General features: G+C 32.2%; 1 protein-coding gene and 1 long non-coding RNA gene across 3 annotated transcripts in view; one reads left to right on the top strand and one right to left on the bottom strand.

Moving 5' to 3' along the window:
• LOC126548977 (homeotic protein ultrabithorax-like) overlaps positions 1-16,304 on the bottom strand; it is a 235,208-nt gene that overhangs the window by 85,929 nt on the left and 132,975 nt on the right. The gene's annotated exons all lie outside the window — the stretch shown is intronic.
• LOC126548984 (uncharacterized) lies at positions 704-11,729 on the top strand. Its single transcript, XR_007603119.1, has 3 exons — positions 704-787; positions 11,418-11,517; positions 11,617-11,729. It is a non-coding gene; the product is annotated as an uncharacterized LOC126548984 (long non-coding RNA).

The raw sequence follows: 16,304 nt of genomic DNA, 5'->3' as shown, positions 1-16,304 counted from the left end.
ATATTATTGTTATATATATGTTTGGAAAAACGTCTGCAAACTCGGACGATTATGTTTCACTCGCACGATGGGGGTAGGTAGGTAGATAGGTAGGTCGTGCACACACACACGAGCACATAAATATATTTTATTATTTATAAATATGATAAATACACACGGCATTATTACAGCCTACGCTAATTATTAAGTGCGCTTGAGTATACATATTTATTTGTTCGTCTGTGTTTACTTAAAATTGTATAAGTTCGTTGCGCAAAAAACGCATTTCAGCGGATGCACAGGATCAGTGGGATAAAATTATCATATGTTGTATGCTACGCATAAAAAAATAAATTGTAAAATCTTTGCGATCGATCGTGCCCAAGAGCTTTGAGCTGTGGGTTGTTGACTTAACGTATAATAACGAAATTTGTGACCCTGCAAACGGGATAGCTGATAAATTTAAAGAGTAAAAAAACGAATTTAGGTTTGATTTAAGTTTTCTGGCAACTATATGGATACAAAACTTTTGGAACTAAGTTCACCATGTGAGGTGAAAACGACTGCCGTATCGGCCGGTTACATGTCAGGTTATCATGTCCAGCGTTGGCAATACAATGACAATTTCTTTTTTTTTTTTGCAGTCATTAACTTTTCCAACTACCAGTTACTTTACACGCAGGACATTACCGAAGAATAAGCAGTGTTCGTTATTGTGTCTTCAATACGTTTCTCGACATCGGCCGCGGACGATCCATCTATACGTGCTGCGTAGCGGAATATATGAATATTAAATCATTATATGTAGGTAAGTGAATTAAGTGAATTTTATATCCGTAGTCTGTAAATCTACCTCAAGTAAATAAAATAATACACTATAGAATGTTTATCGAATGGCGAATAAACCGAAACGGTTTATTGGCCCGCTCTATATATACATACACGAGCTGCGCACATTATTATACACACGTTTGTTTCGCACAGCCGCAGGGCAAAAGCCACAGCGGCCATAAAGTCAATTCGGACGGCATTTGACGGTCTAGTACACACACACAACTCGTATGTGTGCGTATGTACTGTGTTGGCGACAGGAACTGCAACGACAGCAGTGACGTCGCCGAGGCACAAGACGACACCTCTGGGACTCGTTTCCGGCCGTCGGCTGTATGTATATATAGTGTTATGGGCTATAATATTGGTTCGCGGTTCGCGAAGAGGCGGTATATGTACACACGAGTATATATGTTGAATAGAATGTGAACGCGAGCTCACAAATCGGACAGCAGTCGCGTTTTATTGGCCTTTTACGACGGGGCAATCGGGTTTTCGCAGCCCGCGCCATCACCTATATATACGTATATATGTATAAACTGTAGTATAGTGGAAAACGACGATTTTCGAAAAGCGAAAACTGCAATTATGTAATATATCATTCGGCGTGTAATAAAAATCGAAAACGGGAAATAAAGACGTCGCGGAAAAACGATTTTCATACACACGAACGTACCGCCGTATACGATATAATAAATATCATGTAATATATTATTTAGTGTATTATACACCTACTGACGTGTAGGTACTACGACATGACGTGTATTGCGTAGATACGTACCAATGGGCATACCGTCTCGAGGGCGTAACTTATTTATTATATTATAAACACGATATAGTTTGTGAAATTTAATGTAAAATTTGTTCAGGAAAATGCCACGAAAAAAACTACCGTATTATTTTATAATTTACCATATTATACAAAGGTTTTAAACCGTAAAAAGACGTTTAAAAAAAAAACATTGTGTATTATATAATGTGTGTAGTGGTAAAATCTCATTGCGGTTACATTTCGAAAAATCTCTGCTCCCGTTAACCGCAGGTTATGAAATAATTGTATAATATTTATATTGAATCGATCTTTTAAAGGTGGCATACGTTCTATATTCTCGTGGACGTCAAAAATCCTACTTACGGCTCAGACTTTACAATTTCTCTTTATATATATATACATAGATATAATACAATGGTGAACGAGCAGCTCCACACAATGCGTGTGTGTATAATAAAGTCTTTCGTGGGAACCACGTGCATCACATCGTACGCACACATAGTCACACGTGTATATACACCTATATATGTATATATATATGAATGCCCAACGATCATATTATATACGTACACGCGGTACCTATCTCGGTGTATTGGAATATATCATTGTCGCTGCAGTACATATGATGTCGAGCCATCGTGTTCCGTATAATAATATAACGATAACGTACGCGCGCGTATTATAATATCATTTGCCCGGGGAACAGACGGACGTGCATAATATATCATATTATTATTATACACGATAGCCTATATATAGGTAATATTAGATACTTACGAACTTATATTGTACGTTTTGCTTGTGATACCGAAAGCATAATATTTTATATGCCAGCACGCGCCCGCGCCGGTGTCATTATAATAATGTCATTGTCATTGCGGTGTTTCCGATATCGTATTAACCGGGTTGATAATATACGCCGTTACAAAACGTAAAGAAACGCGTGGTGGAAAACGGCAGTCGCACGATATGAAGTCGGAAATCCAGAAAAAGATAGGCTGTGTCTATAGTACTCGTGCTATATTCAGCTATACGCCCGTAACATTTATTGCATATACCTATAATATAACCTGACTGACAAAGACGTCGCTTTTAGTAGGTAGGTATATTGCGCGTGCACATGTGTGTGTGTGTGTGCGTGTGTCGGCCGGAAAACAGTATATATACGATATATTATATATTACTATAACATGTTGCACCGTGATTCGCAGAATATATACGAGAGAGACACGTAAATAACACGGTTTAAATTATTGCCACACGTTCAAAGGATCGGATTCGAAGCCGCCACTGCAGGATGACGGCGACGACCGATAATAATATTATACAGTATAGACGCTGCGCATTTGACTTTTCATCGATAATATTTACAGCGCATAATTCGCTCAAATACAATAATAATATAATATATATGTACGTGAGTAGATATTCACGTGTATTTACGTACACATAATATATCATAGATACACTGCAGATGTATTGCGCGTTTGCACCGTGTTCCGAATATATACAGAAAACTGTGCTGCAGTTGGTTATCGGTGATTTTCATTCAGATCACGAATTGTTGACAATGCATAACTGATGAGCTATATGATAATTTATTGTCCGAACAATTTTATCTCCGTGTTGTACGGTTTTCAAAATGTACTTGTCGATTTTGGAGCTATACATACGAGTGAAAATCCAATAAAGTGAGCTATTTACGATATCAGCTGGTACAACGGGTGAAATATTAAAATAAAAGTTTGCCTTTTAGCGAATGCCATGACTCGTAATGTCAAAAGACAAATTGTGAAAATTCCAATATGATTATCAGTTATCATTTTGGGTCATCGATTGTAACTTTATATACTACAGACTACAACTCCTGCTCGTCCTATTTATTATCTAAGTAATATATTATGCTACAGACACACATTGCAAATATATTTTGTACACATTTCGGTGCGCAGTTTATCACAATAAATAACATTTAATTTATTTTTGAAATTGAGCATAAAATTGTGTGAGTATTAAATTTTAGGAACGAATATTGAATGTACCAATACAATACAACAATAATCATGCTACTAATGTGGCTCAAAATAATAATACTATATTATTTGACGGAAACTATAATGATATTAATAATTCGCACATAAATTCTCATAGCCGAATCACGGTTTTTATACGAATGTGAGTTGTATAACGGCATAGTAGTAGTCGTTCGGAAGTGGTCGTTTGCGAATTGGTTCGTTTCGGAAAACGCTGGCGGAAATTTCGCGAGAGTTTAATGTAATTGCATTTATAGAAGGAATTCTCGGCTCGCTGACAACCGGACTTAAATACATATATGTAAGTGTATACGTATATTGTATTATATATCCAGCCCAGAGAATATTACGAAAGTGCTTAATTGAACGTAATCCTCGGCAATATATGTATAGTTATTTATCAACCGTACATATACGCGGACCCCGAAACGGAAAGTCCGTATGTCCTTTTTAATCCGATTGGACCCCGTCGTCGCCGGCTATAGTTATTCCGAGATAGGTTTGCTCCAGGGGCCATACCAATAACCACACGCGATACTTATATTGTTATAGTCTTTTGGTTTATAATACCATACATAATTTGATAGATAAAACATTCATAAATTGTCGTGTCTGTGTATTTTCTGTGATGGCGCGTGTTTTGAAAAACGCTTTGCGATCTTTTACATCGGCTTATTTCAGAGCGTTCTTCTAGTGTAGTGCGATCGGTTAGGATTTTTTTATCTTCGACCCCCGTCGACAATTTTTTTCTTCATACTCATCACGATAGATAATCAACATGATATGTACCTACCTACATTAGATGGTCATTTACACGCATAGAACAATCCGTGTCGTGGTCTCGGCTTTTATTATATTATATATATATGTATTATTATTTTTTATACAATATATGATATATATTATAATATAATACTGAATATATATATATATATATATATATATATATTTAGGTACCGATGCCGAAGCTGGAATACCTTCGTGTTTACGCCGCCGCTCGGAGGTCATAGATCACGTTGTCTATTCGTGGAAAAAAAACCGCCTTATACGAACCGAAACTAATATCATATAATATGATTACTCAATCGACCGCCTCGCCGTGGTGGTTTATATACCATAGCTATATTACCTATATTACAAGCCGAATATTATAACAAAATTACCAAAATTCCATTGTCGCCGCGTCGTGGTCTCCTCTGTAACTATAACCGGTTACCACGCTTATAATATATAACTATTACAATATAACGTATATTATATATTATAATGTGTAATATTCTACATTTCACATTGTGTATCTTAAAAATAAATAAATAAATCCGCGCGTGTTCCGTCTGCGTGCAAAATAGGTTGCTATATGTATATAAAGATACGATTTGATCGCGACCGATAGTCCTATTTTACTCGCTCGCATACGTCTTTTTGAAAATTCGCGTGGGATATATCTGCTGCAGCGGCCATATAATAGGCATATAATAATATGTATGTGTACGCGATGCTAAAGCTTCGTCCGACCGCTCGACGTGATCTATTGCTTTGGTTCTCTCTCGCATTTCTCTCAATCCAGCATCAGTGGTTTTACTGGTTTCCGACGGTGTATATGATGTCGTCGTGGTATATAACACACAGTGGTAGTGTGGTACTCGCGTATGTACCACGCGATTTACTATAAAACAATGGAATCGAACGGTTTTCTTTTTGTGCATCAACAACTACTGTATATAAATAAGATTATTACTCGTAGACTTTAGGCTCATCGTTATGCGCTAGAATCGAAAATTTAAATCGATAATGTACAACCACCGCTTAATTATTTAACTTAACGTTCACTCGTATTCTTATGAACGACTTTTTTACCATCAAATGTTTCAATACCTATACTTTTGATATACTATGTATCCATTAAAGCTGCAATGATTTAATACTTATGTATTATATTTTTTTGAATTTATATTTAAGCCTATGTGTTTGTCTATTGGTGAAATCAATCTACGATTTTCGTTACGTTTTGAAAATAACTTGAATTTATAATATTTTAATTATTACATAGGTTATAATATATAAAATATTTCTTAAAAAAAAAAAAGCAGCCCCGGCATTATGTTGTCGAAATTGTTGTGTTAACTCGTTATAATATTTGATACACGCGGGTTTATATTATTTCATAAATTATATATACACACATATTAACATTTAACGTTTACGTGGACGTACGGAATATAATACGTGTACCGCTGTATAGTTATGCGTTTTAATACATAATTATATTTTAAACAAATACATATTGCGTACAGCAATTATTTTTTACATGTTAACCTGCTCGATATATCAAAATTGAGCGTTCAATTAATTTTAAATTTACACGATAATTGTTCGTGTGATGTTGTACGCATAATGTATACTCATTTTACGATCCATAAGACGTTCGGGTCATTTTCCGCTTATACATATGTATAATATATTATATTCATACGTTCCCGGTATTATGCTAATAAATGTTTAAATATAATAATTTCGGAGGCATAAAAATATACACCACACGCCTGTACATTATACACATACTCGTACACGTTGTACGCGCTTATAATAATATGTATATCATCAAATATATGTATATTATAATACACGAAACCGCTCGCGTCATTATCCGAAACGTTCGGCTGGAGATAATAATTTCGTTTTGGAACTCGTATTTTATGGCGTCCGTCCGGTTGAAGCGATATATATTAAAATCGGACTCGGTATATAATATAATATGTATATATATATAGGTATACGTAATACTGGTGTATAAATATAAGAATTATTTGATCATGTCAAATTCACGTGCGGGGGTCGCACCGAGTGAACGACTCAAACGGACCATATTATGTACACAAATATATTATTATAAACGCACGGATGTACGTGTCATTCGAAAAAAGGTCTTCGTTTTATATAGTTGAGAATTATTAGTGTGTGTGTGTATATACCAATATGACCGTTTTGTTCGGACTCCATGAATCCAAACCCTAATCCGTCAATACTGTCTCGCCCTTAGTCTATATTGTAACATAAATACATCGATATATCACAAATACGACCGAAAAGTCCTTTTTTTTACGTATACCTACCATATACAAACACGCGCCGTATGAATGTATGGGAAATACAGCGTATCAAATACGTTAAAACTCCATTACGCCGTCATCGGAACAAGACATACGCGTACGCGATGATTTATGTAACGACGTTTGATAGTGAACGGATGCTTAAATATATCGAATTACACGAGATTCCGGCAGACGAATAAAATATATTATATTCTATCCCTGCATCCCCCGGCCTAAGATTGAGCACCCCTCAACCTTCGCTAGAAATTCAATTACAGTTAAATTCGCGCTCGTCGTTGCATACTTGCGCAGTGTTCTACGAGCTGTGTTCTATAAATGACCTAATTAAATACATTCGATATTAATCGCGAATTGTAAACAAATTAATTTGGTGATTTCCAATTAGAAACCGTATTTAAAATTATGAAATATATTTAATTGTGTAATATTTGAAAATTTAAAAATTGTATAATAATAAGCAGACAGATATAATTCGTATTATATAATATAATTTTATAAAACGTTTAAAACATCATAAAATATAAGTATTTAAAATATTAAATTAAGCAATTCAAATTAATACTATGTGGCTCATTTACGTGGTGGATAACACAACGCATTTTACTATGAATAAATTAGAAAACGACTGAAAATAATAACGAAATGTTTGTTATACGACGTTGGTATGACATAATGTACATAATATTATAATAATATGTTTAGCTATTTAAAAATTATTTTGACCTCAGAGCAGATAATTGGTATGTTAATCAAAAACATTGTTTTGTACGAAAAGTAATAATAATTTTATTGATCTTGTTCATTATTAAACAGTTTGGATAGGTTTTAATTTTTTTTCGGCTATTTATTGTGTCACATTTTTTTCTATACGCGTAATGTGTATATTTAATAGGAACAACAAATTATAAATTTTAAGTATCGATTAGTTTTGATCGTTTATTTTCGTTTATTGGTTCACGTTCGTACTATTATCTAGTTAGATTATATATATACGAGTATATATACCTATATATATTTTTTTTATGTATACGCATACCTATCACACATTACTCAATACAAGACATTCGATGAATCATCCAAAACGAAAGCCGGTGAATACGTTGTAATTAATAATGATATGTATAAATATTTTAATGGATTCCAACGATCAAACTGGATAATAACAATATTATAACTATGTTTATATTCGTTGTGCTGCTTATTCGATAGTTACCGATTGAACGCAATCTTTTAGAATGAAAATATGCGAACAATAATCAACTGCAGTCATTATTATTCGTGTTGTGTGACATCCGTGTGACGGACTGTGCAGGTGACATACCTAACGTTATGTGTACAATCATTATGTTCCACGGGGTAAGACAATGTACTGTTTTATGATTTTGAGTTTCGGCATTAGAATATTTAGATTTGATCACTGAAAAAAAAACTGAAAATTAATAAATACCTAGCTAATGATATAATATCATTATACTGTTTAATATATTATAATAATTGGGTAGGTTCTATGATAAATATTTATTAAATTTCTAAAAATTTGTTAACTTCCTGCACGGCTAATGTTTTTTTTACTAGCTTAAAAATGAAAGCTATCACTTTACATATATAGAATACAATTGTATAGTGATTATGTGTCCACGAAAATAATACACAAGAAAATAGTACTTATAAATTATTATAATACGTTGAATGGTTTCCTAATAATAGTTATTATATCGAAATATTAACATTTATCATGCTACTATTTATACTCGAAACCTCAAACCACAGATTTGATTTTGCGACTAATTAAGATACAACTACGATGTAAACGTCTCATCAAAACTCACGATGTCTTAACAATAAACGTCTATCCGTTGATATATAGCCGTCTATAATAACTGACAGTGCATTACGCTCATTATAAAAAGTGAAAATATAATAAAAAAAAATTGCTTTTTAGTACACAACGGGCATCGTTAAAATGTTTAGAATCGATGCTTTTACATTTCACACGTAGCTAGGTACATATATCATCTGTACGCACGTGTAAACGTTTTCACGCAGATTCGTTTTGTCCGAAAATCACATTACACACCTATATACATAAAAATGTTCTACGGTTATTAAACGTTGCGACTTGCGATGTATGATTTAATGATAATAATAATAATAATAATAATATAAAACGTGGTCGTTGCTCCTCCCGCCGCCGTGGCAACAGCAGCAGCGTATACGACAACGTCTGTCCAGAGGCTACCGCGGTGAGCGCGCGGCAAAGTGGGAGTGCTCGACGACGGCGACGGCGATGGGCAATATAGCCATTATGGCGGTGGTTATATTTTTTATTTTTATTTAATTTTTTTATTTTTTTTTTTTTTACCTTACTTTCCGAGCAATTTGATTAAGATATTACCGGTTGTTCCGACGAGGTCTTTGCCGGGTCCGCTACAGCAGCCTCACCGGAACCCGCCTATTAACCGACCCCCGGGGCTTTTTCGTGTTTTAATGGCCGTTTTTAATTATAAAATAATATATATGTGCATTTATGTGTGTGTGTGTAATACGCCGATGAAGAAACTATATAATGTAGCCCGTCTGCGCAGAGTGCTCATGGACGACGGCGGAGGAAAATTTATTTTCAACGTATAATAATAATATTTATAAAGATATATATAATATATACGTACAAATATTATTATTATAATATATCGTGAGCTCGCGTAGACGTTGGTAAATTTCGTGTGCGTGTTTGTCCGAGACACGATCGGCCGCTTAGGAATATCGATTGTCCGCGCGCACGCGTCGGATCGCCTCGTAAAATGATTATAATAAAGTATATCTGTACAATAATATAAATCAGTACCCGAAACGCAATAAGTTTTGTGTGCGGAAAGCCAACGGCCGACGGACAGCTTTGGACGCGATCCGCCGTGAATCATGAACGATATTATTATTATACATAATATTGTGTATTATATGTGATATTAAGTCATGTGCTCGCGAGTAACTCACTCGCGTGATATAAGGACAAGGTACCGGCCAGCCGTGTTTAATAATAAAGTATAAAAAAAAAACCATCGTGAATGCGCGTAAATGTGATCGAGTGCAGGACCAGAGCACGAAACGTTTTTTCCTCTTCGGTTTACGAAAATAATTGTTATATTCGCGTTCGCCCCGTGGAAAGCCATATATATATATATGTACGAATATTATAATAATAATATATAATGTTACTGATACCGGCAGCAATTATACGATATAATATTTCACGGTACGATTCCGGAAACTCGTCGCCTAAAAAACTACATTGTTTGTGCGCTTTGTGTGTATTATTAAAACACTGCTCCGTATGTCGTTGAATGGAAAATAAACATTAATTAAAAAAAAAAAAAACTTGAGGTTTTATAATATACTCGTAACTGTCACCATCTTTGTTGTTTTCGCTCCATTCTTGTCGTAATATTATTTTTCGACATCACGTCATCGTTTAATAATAATAATTAGAAAGTGTTAAAAAAACAATTATGTGTATCCTTGACTATTTAGTGATCTTACTTCACACGTTTAATATTGATACACCGTTTAAAATCTTCAATGTCACGGAAATACGGTTGCTAATTTTTATGGTATAATACTTGATACCCATATAAGGTCAAGATCCTATTATAATTAATTATGGATGTTCTCGATTGCTCGTATATTCTGTGTGACAAATAAATAAACTTAAGCACGATAATCACTCAATTCTAATAGAAATTTCTAATCGATTATCAGTGGTGTATGTCACCGCGAGAACTTCCGGTCAGAGAGGAGGGTGAAAAGACCATAAACTAATTCTTTATACGATTACACGACACATGAATATAATTTTACTTCGAGAAATATTAAATTTTATAGTATAGGTGAATAAATAAATTAATTAAAAAAAAAATAATAAAATGTATATTATTTGTATTTATTTAGTTTGGATCTTAGACATTTCTTATAAATAAAATATAGTAGGTAATAAGTGAAATTCAATTTATGATCATACTTTAATGAATTAATTTTTGTTTTTTATTATTAAATAATACATTTACTATAAATTACATCAACATTAAAAATAAATAAGGGTTGGATTTTATGCTTTTATTATATTTAAAAGTAAACAAGATAAATATTGATGTGATGTACAATTAAAAAATTTCGGACGCTCTGGATTCTCAGATCCTGCCGTTCCTAGTTATTTATCACCATTAAAATGTACAAAATCTAATATATTAATATTACCTATAGTCTATACTCTACTGTACTTATGTATATTATGTTTTATTGTAATTTGCATTACTTATATGAGTTATATTATCCACCCTCATTGCGAGCATAATTATATAATTATTCGATTTGATCAATTATTATTATTTACGATTAAACATTGTTTGGCCAAAACGTTAAAAAGAGTCTCACGCATGTACATAAATATTTTCTAGATCACTGAATGTTGAAATATATGTAGGAGGTGGTATAGATGTCGATCGGGTCTTGATTTACAATTATTGGTAAATCATATAGGTATACACATTTGGTATTTATAACAGTCTCATACTATTAAAAATAATATAGCTACTCACCTGCAATAATACATTTTTCTAACGGATGTGTTCGGTTTGTATTATTTAACGCGATCATTAATTATTATTATATAATTTATATTATATTATATTATAGGTACGTTCACCACCGGCTTGCCAGTTATCCTTTTGGAGGAGTCGTTGAAAAAAGCTAGTATACCCGACTTGCTGTAGCACTCTAGTGGTGCCAACTTTGCGTACGTTTTAATAAGTATCCATATACATTCGTATATAATACCTAGTATTGTTATACACACACACAAACATGCACAATATAGTACCTATTTACTGTTTAGGAACGGGCGCCACTGATTATCATATATACGTCTACGTGTAAGACGATTCTAAACACGAATAGATATATACGACGACGAACGCACTTGAAACAATGGTCACTGGCGAAAACAAGCACACGTGGTGTCTAACTTACATATACAATAATAATCATATGGTTATTATATTGTCGTATACACGAGGAGTTCGCGGCGTACGGTCGCGCATACACAATATAATATTATATTGTGTACCTGCAGTATACCTGTTACCGCGATCGTGTCGCGTACATTGTATATACCACAGCGAAGCAGCAGCGGCATTTGTAATGTATATACTGTATTATAATAAATGCGAATTGATTGGTAATTTATTTTAAATAAAGCCACGCATAATGCTATATAATATGCGTAGTCGCTAGCGAACGGTTAGTCGTAACGCAATAAAAATCCTATTAAAATGTGATAAATACAAAATTAAAAAACGAATTTCGTATAATATTATTATTTACGTGGGCTTATTATTAAAATCTAAATTATATGTATTCGATGTGTTTTATACGTTCATAATCGGCACACGAAAATGGTATTATAGACATGCACAGTAGTAGATAGCTATCATATCATTACTAATATACATATCATATTATTATAATATAATGAATGGCCTATGGGTAATACTTCGTCGACAAGTTCGTGTTGTTTTCGAATCGAGATCAATTATATATAAAAATATATACATAGACGCGTTATTATATAAAACCACTTTAATACGCATTTTAAAAGCGTCTGGCACGCACAAACGATGACGACCTTCATCCTTTGTGTGTTTCTAACTGGCCGCCATATCAAGTCGCGAGACCATTTTAATGCGAATTTAATGTAATACTATGCATAGGAAATTATCGAATTGACGTTAAAGTTTTATTGACAACGGTAATACGGACATCTTCATTATTGTTATTATCATTTTTCAATAACCGATTTCGATATTATTTTTTCCATATTTCGATCATGTGAGATTAATATTTTTGAAACTATTTGACTCAACATTATTTTTTGTGATTTTTGTTAGTAAATGTGTTAGCAGTATAGCTGGTATTTCCCGTGTGAATATTATATTGAAACTTTTTATTTTATTTATTTATACTTACTCAATACTCAATGTACCGTATCATTCATTAGTAAGACTATTTTTTTTTATACGTACATAGAAGTTTGTTGAATTATTTTTCGATTCGGTGGCGTGATAGAACTGCAACTATATACAGACGTACATCATTTATTAACGATGCTCTTGATTTTTTTTTTTAATTTTGTATACTTAAATAATAATAAAAATAAAAAATAAATACAAAACATAGCAAACAGAAAGAAAAATAATCACTAACAAAGTGTAAAAACTAAAAATTTTAGACAATTTAATTAAAACAAACATACTTACATTTTAATTTCATAATCATCACATATCTTAATTTTATTTACGTTCATAAAAATCTAAAATACACAACGCGTAGTAGGTAGTAGTATAGTTCATTATTTATTTTAGTTGATGATCGAGCGTAGGTAATATGTATATAAAATTTAATGGGTATATTATACTGATGCATGTTTTAAATGTACATAAATGTATGTAAACATGTAATAAACTGTGAATTGTATTAAACAATTTTAATGTAAGATTACTATTTTAGTATTATTATAATATTATTATTGTAATAGTTTATTTATTGCTGTATGATGTTTGAAATAGTGAAATGTAAAATATTTTATATTTTAGTTTTTGAACACCGCGATAAAGCAATTGATTTTATACAATATAATGATGTTTTTTTTTTGTTGTTGTTTGAAAATCACTTTTTGGGGCAGTAAAAGGGGCTTCAAAAGTTTTATGAAACCATATAAATGTATATAGTTATATCTTGAATTGAATACAGATGGTACTTTGTAGAATTTATTTTTGAAAGTTTCCATCTGCAGTTTTCTAGAAAATTGCGAAAACTTTTTTACTATTACTTTTAAATTTACAATAATAAAACACACACAAACTATATTATGGCTAAAATATATTTTATTTTGTGTGTTTAGATTTACATATAGAGTAACTACCTCAATCATAAATTAATAACGTTATTTTACTAAACTTTACAAGTGATAACTAAAGATTTAAAAAGTTTTTTCTTTAAATGGTTGAATTAAAATGTAAAATCATCTGATACCTGGATATGATTGGAGGATTTGTGTATATCACATTTACATTCACCTAATATCTATACTTTATCAATCTTTATGTAGAGTATATTAAACTTTCTATCTGTTTGTTTTATATAGGTATTGGTACACATCTAAACCATACCTATCAAGGGCTAATATCTTATTTCTAAACACGTGGCATACCATCTATAAACTTAGAGATTTAAATATTATTTAGTTAGTTATATTTAATAATATAAGGATTCAGACTTTTTAGATTATCAAGAAAGAGATCACATTTTTTATATATTTAAGTACTACAGTAAGAAAATATTAAACTATAAGATTCGTGCATTTAATACGTATATAATATACTTGTGATACCAAAACAATTAAATATTGCTAACTTTTCCTGTACAGCATTATTATAGAATATCTGGTCGGATTTTTTTGGAATAAATCGATTTTTTTTTACAAACTGGTGGTATATAAATACACATTTTTCGATATATTTTAAAATTTTTTGAAAATTTGGTCTGCGAATGCGCAACAATGTTCAAAATAAGTGTTGCTATTAAAAAAAAAGTTTTTACTGTGCATTTGCAGATCAATTTTCAAAAAATTTAAAATGTATCAAATAATGTGTATTTATATACCACCATTTTGTAAACAAAATTCGATTTACTCCAAAAAAATCTGGCTGAGAAATTGAGTGTTCCTTAAATTGGTGTACACACTGTATAGTATTGTAGTCTGATAAAAAAGCAATTTTTATACGAATTTATAGCAAAAGAAACCTCCTTAATCCCACCACATAGATACCACATTTAACAGAACAAATTTAATATAGGTAATCTTTATTTTATTTAATTTTACTTGTATAGGATATGGACTGAAAACGCGAGTCAGAGGGTGAGAAGGACTCGTATAGTTTCTATGAAAATATCAAACGATGTGTCAATAATGTTTCTGTGAGTGACTACAACTGGTCATTGATGTTGTATACAATAAATGATAAAAGTGCTGTAGGTATAATTATAGTATCCATAGATTCGAAACAGGCCTTTATTTATTTTTAAGCTTAAAATAAATTTAAAAAAAATTTGTCAATGACATTTCATATTATGATTTACAAGTACCTACATAGTATTAAAACACTCAATGAAACTAAAAGTCATTTATATGTCATCAGTGTATGACAATAACATAAAATAATCACGTATTTACATTGCACATAATAAATTAAGGTATCACAGCTACGTGCGTAAGCTTACCTTAACTGTGGTTTGATATTATGTTTGTCGTGTGTGTGTTTTAGATAGTCAGTGATTCTCATGAACAGAATCATAGATGAATTTTTAAATTTATCACATTTGTATGCTCGTAAATCATAAGCTACAAACACTACATATTAATGGTATATGGATCAATGCGCGTGGTGTATAATATTATTATATTATTATAATAAAATCGTATATAGTACATTAGTGATGGATGATCAAATCGCGTAATAATATAATAAAAAGAAACAGAAGAAGCCGAAAAGAGAAGAAAAAATTGGATGGAAAAACTCCGGCATTTCCACAGGTTTATTTATTTATTTTTGTTCTCTTTTTTTTTTTTTGCCATTTACGCCGTCCAATCCTGAGCGCCGTTATAATTAAGAGCTTTGTGTGCGCGTGTGCTGTAAAATGTATATATATATATATACTGAAAAGGCTGCTTTATTGCGCTCAGTCTATTCGGGCGGCGGCAATAAATTATTACGTCGGTGGAATTAAAAAAAAAAAAAAACCCAGAGATTTCGAGCTTTTGAATTGTACGAGACCACTTCGACTGGCGGTGATTTTTCGCGCGGAAAAAGCGTTTGCGGGCGAAGCAAATGAGAAAAAAATTCGCTGACTCCGAGTTAATGTGGTTCGCCGACGGATATTCGCGCGTCGGGTTTATTATAATGATGGCGGCGCCACGCCATGTCCGCTGCACAGCACGTTACACGCAAAATTGTGCTAGATAGAGAGAGAGTGAGTGAGTGAGAGAGAGAGAGTGAGAGAGAGAGAGAGAGAAAACTAAAATAAAAATAAAACATGAAGGATCACGTCACATTTATAATTCATCCCCGGTCTGATTTACTGTGTAATGGGTTTTAACGCTTTTGGACCCAGAAAATCACGAAGCACATTTTTCAACTTTTACGATCCCTTTTATTTATTCTTACTTTATCTCAAATTATAATATTTTCTTCATATCGAAGTCAAATATAATCTACGTCAAATATTTGATGTGAATATAGAGATTCTAAATATTGTTTTTGAGTTAATGTAATTTATTACATTTACAATAATCTTTTCCTGAAACTTATTTTAATTAAAAATATACTTTTATTTATTTTCTAAATTATGTATCCAAGATGTGTTAAAATATTGTTCAATAATAACTCTTATACTAAAACTAAATAATTGAAGGTAACTGAGATTTAGCTCAATTTTAAATGTACAAAAACTAATGGCCAAAAAACT

Source organism: Aphis gossypii, chromosome 1 (genome assembly GCF_020184175.1).
Source record: "Aphis gossypii isolate Hap1 chromosome 1, ASM2018417v2, whole genome shotgun sequence".
Lineage (NCBI taxonomy): Eukaryota > Metazoa > Arthropoda > Insecta > Hemiptera > Aphididae > Aphis > Aphis gossypii.
This window is presented reverse-complemented; position numbering and strand designations above follow the sequence as displayed.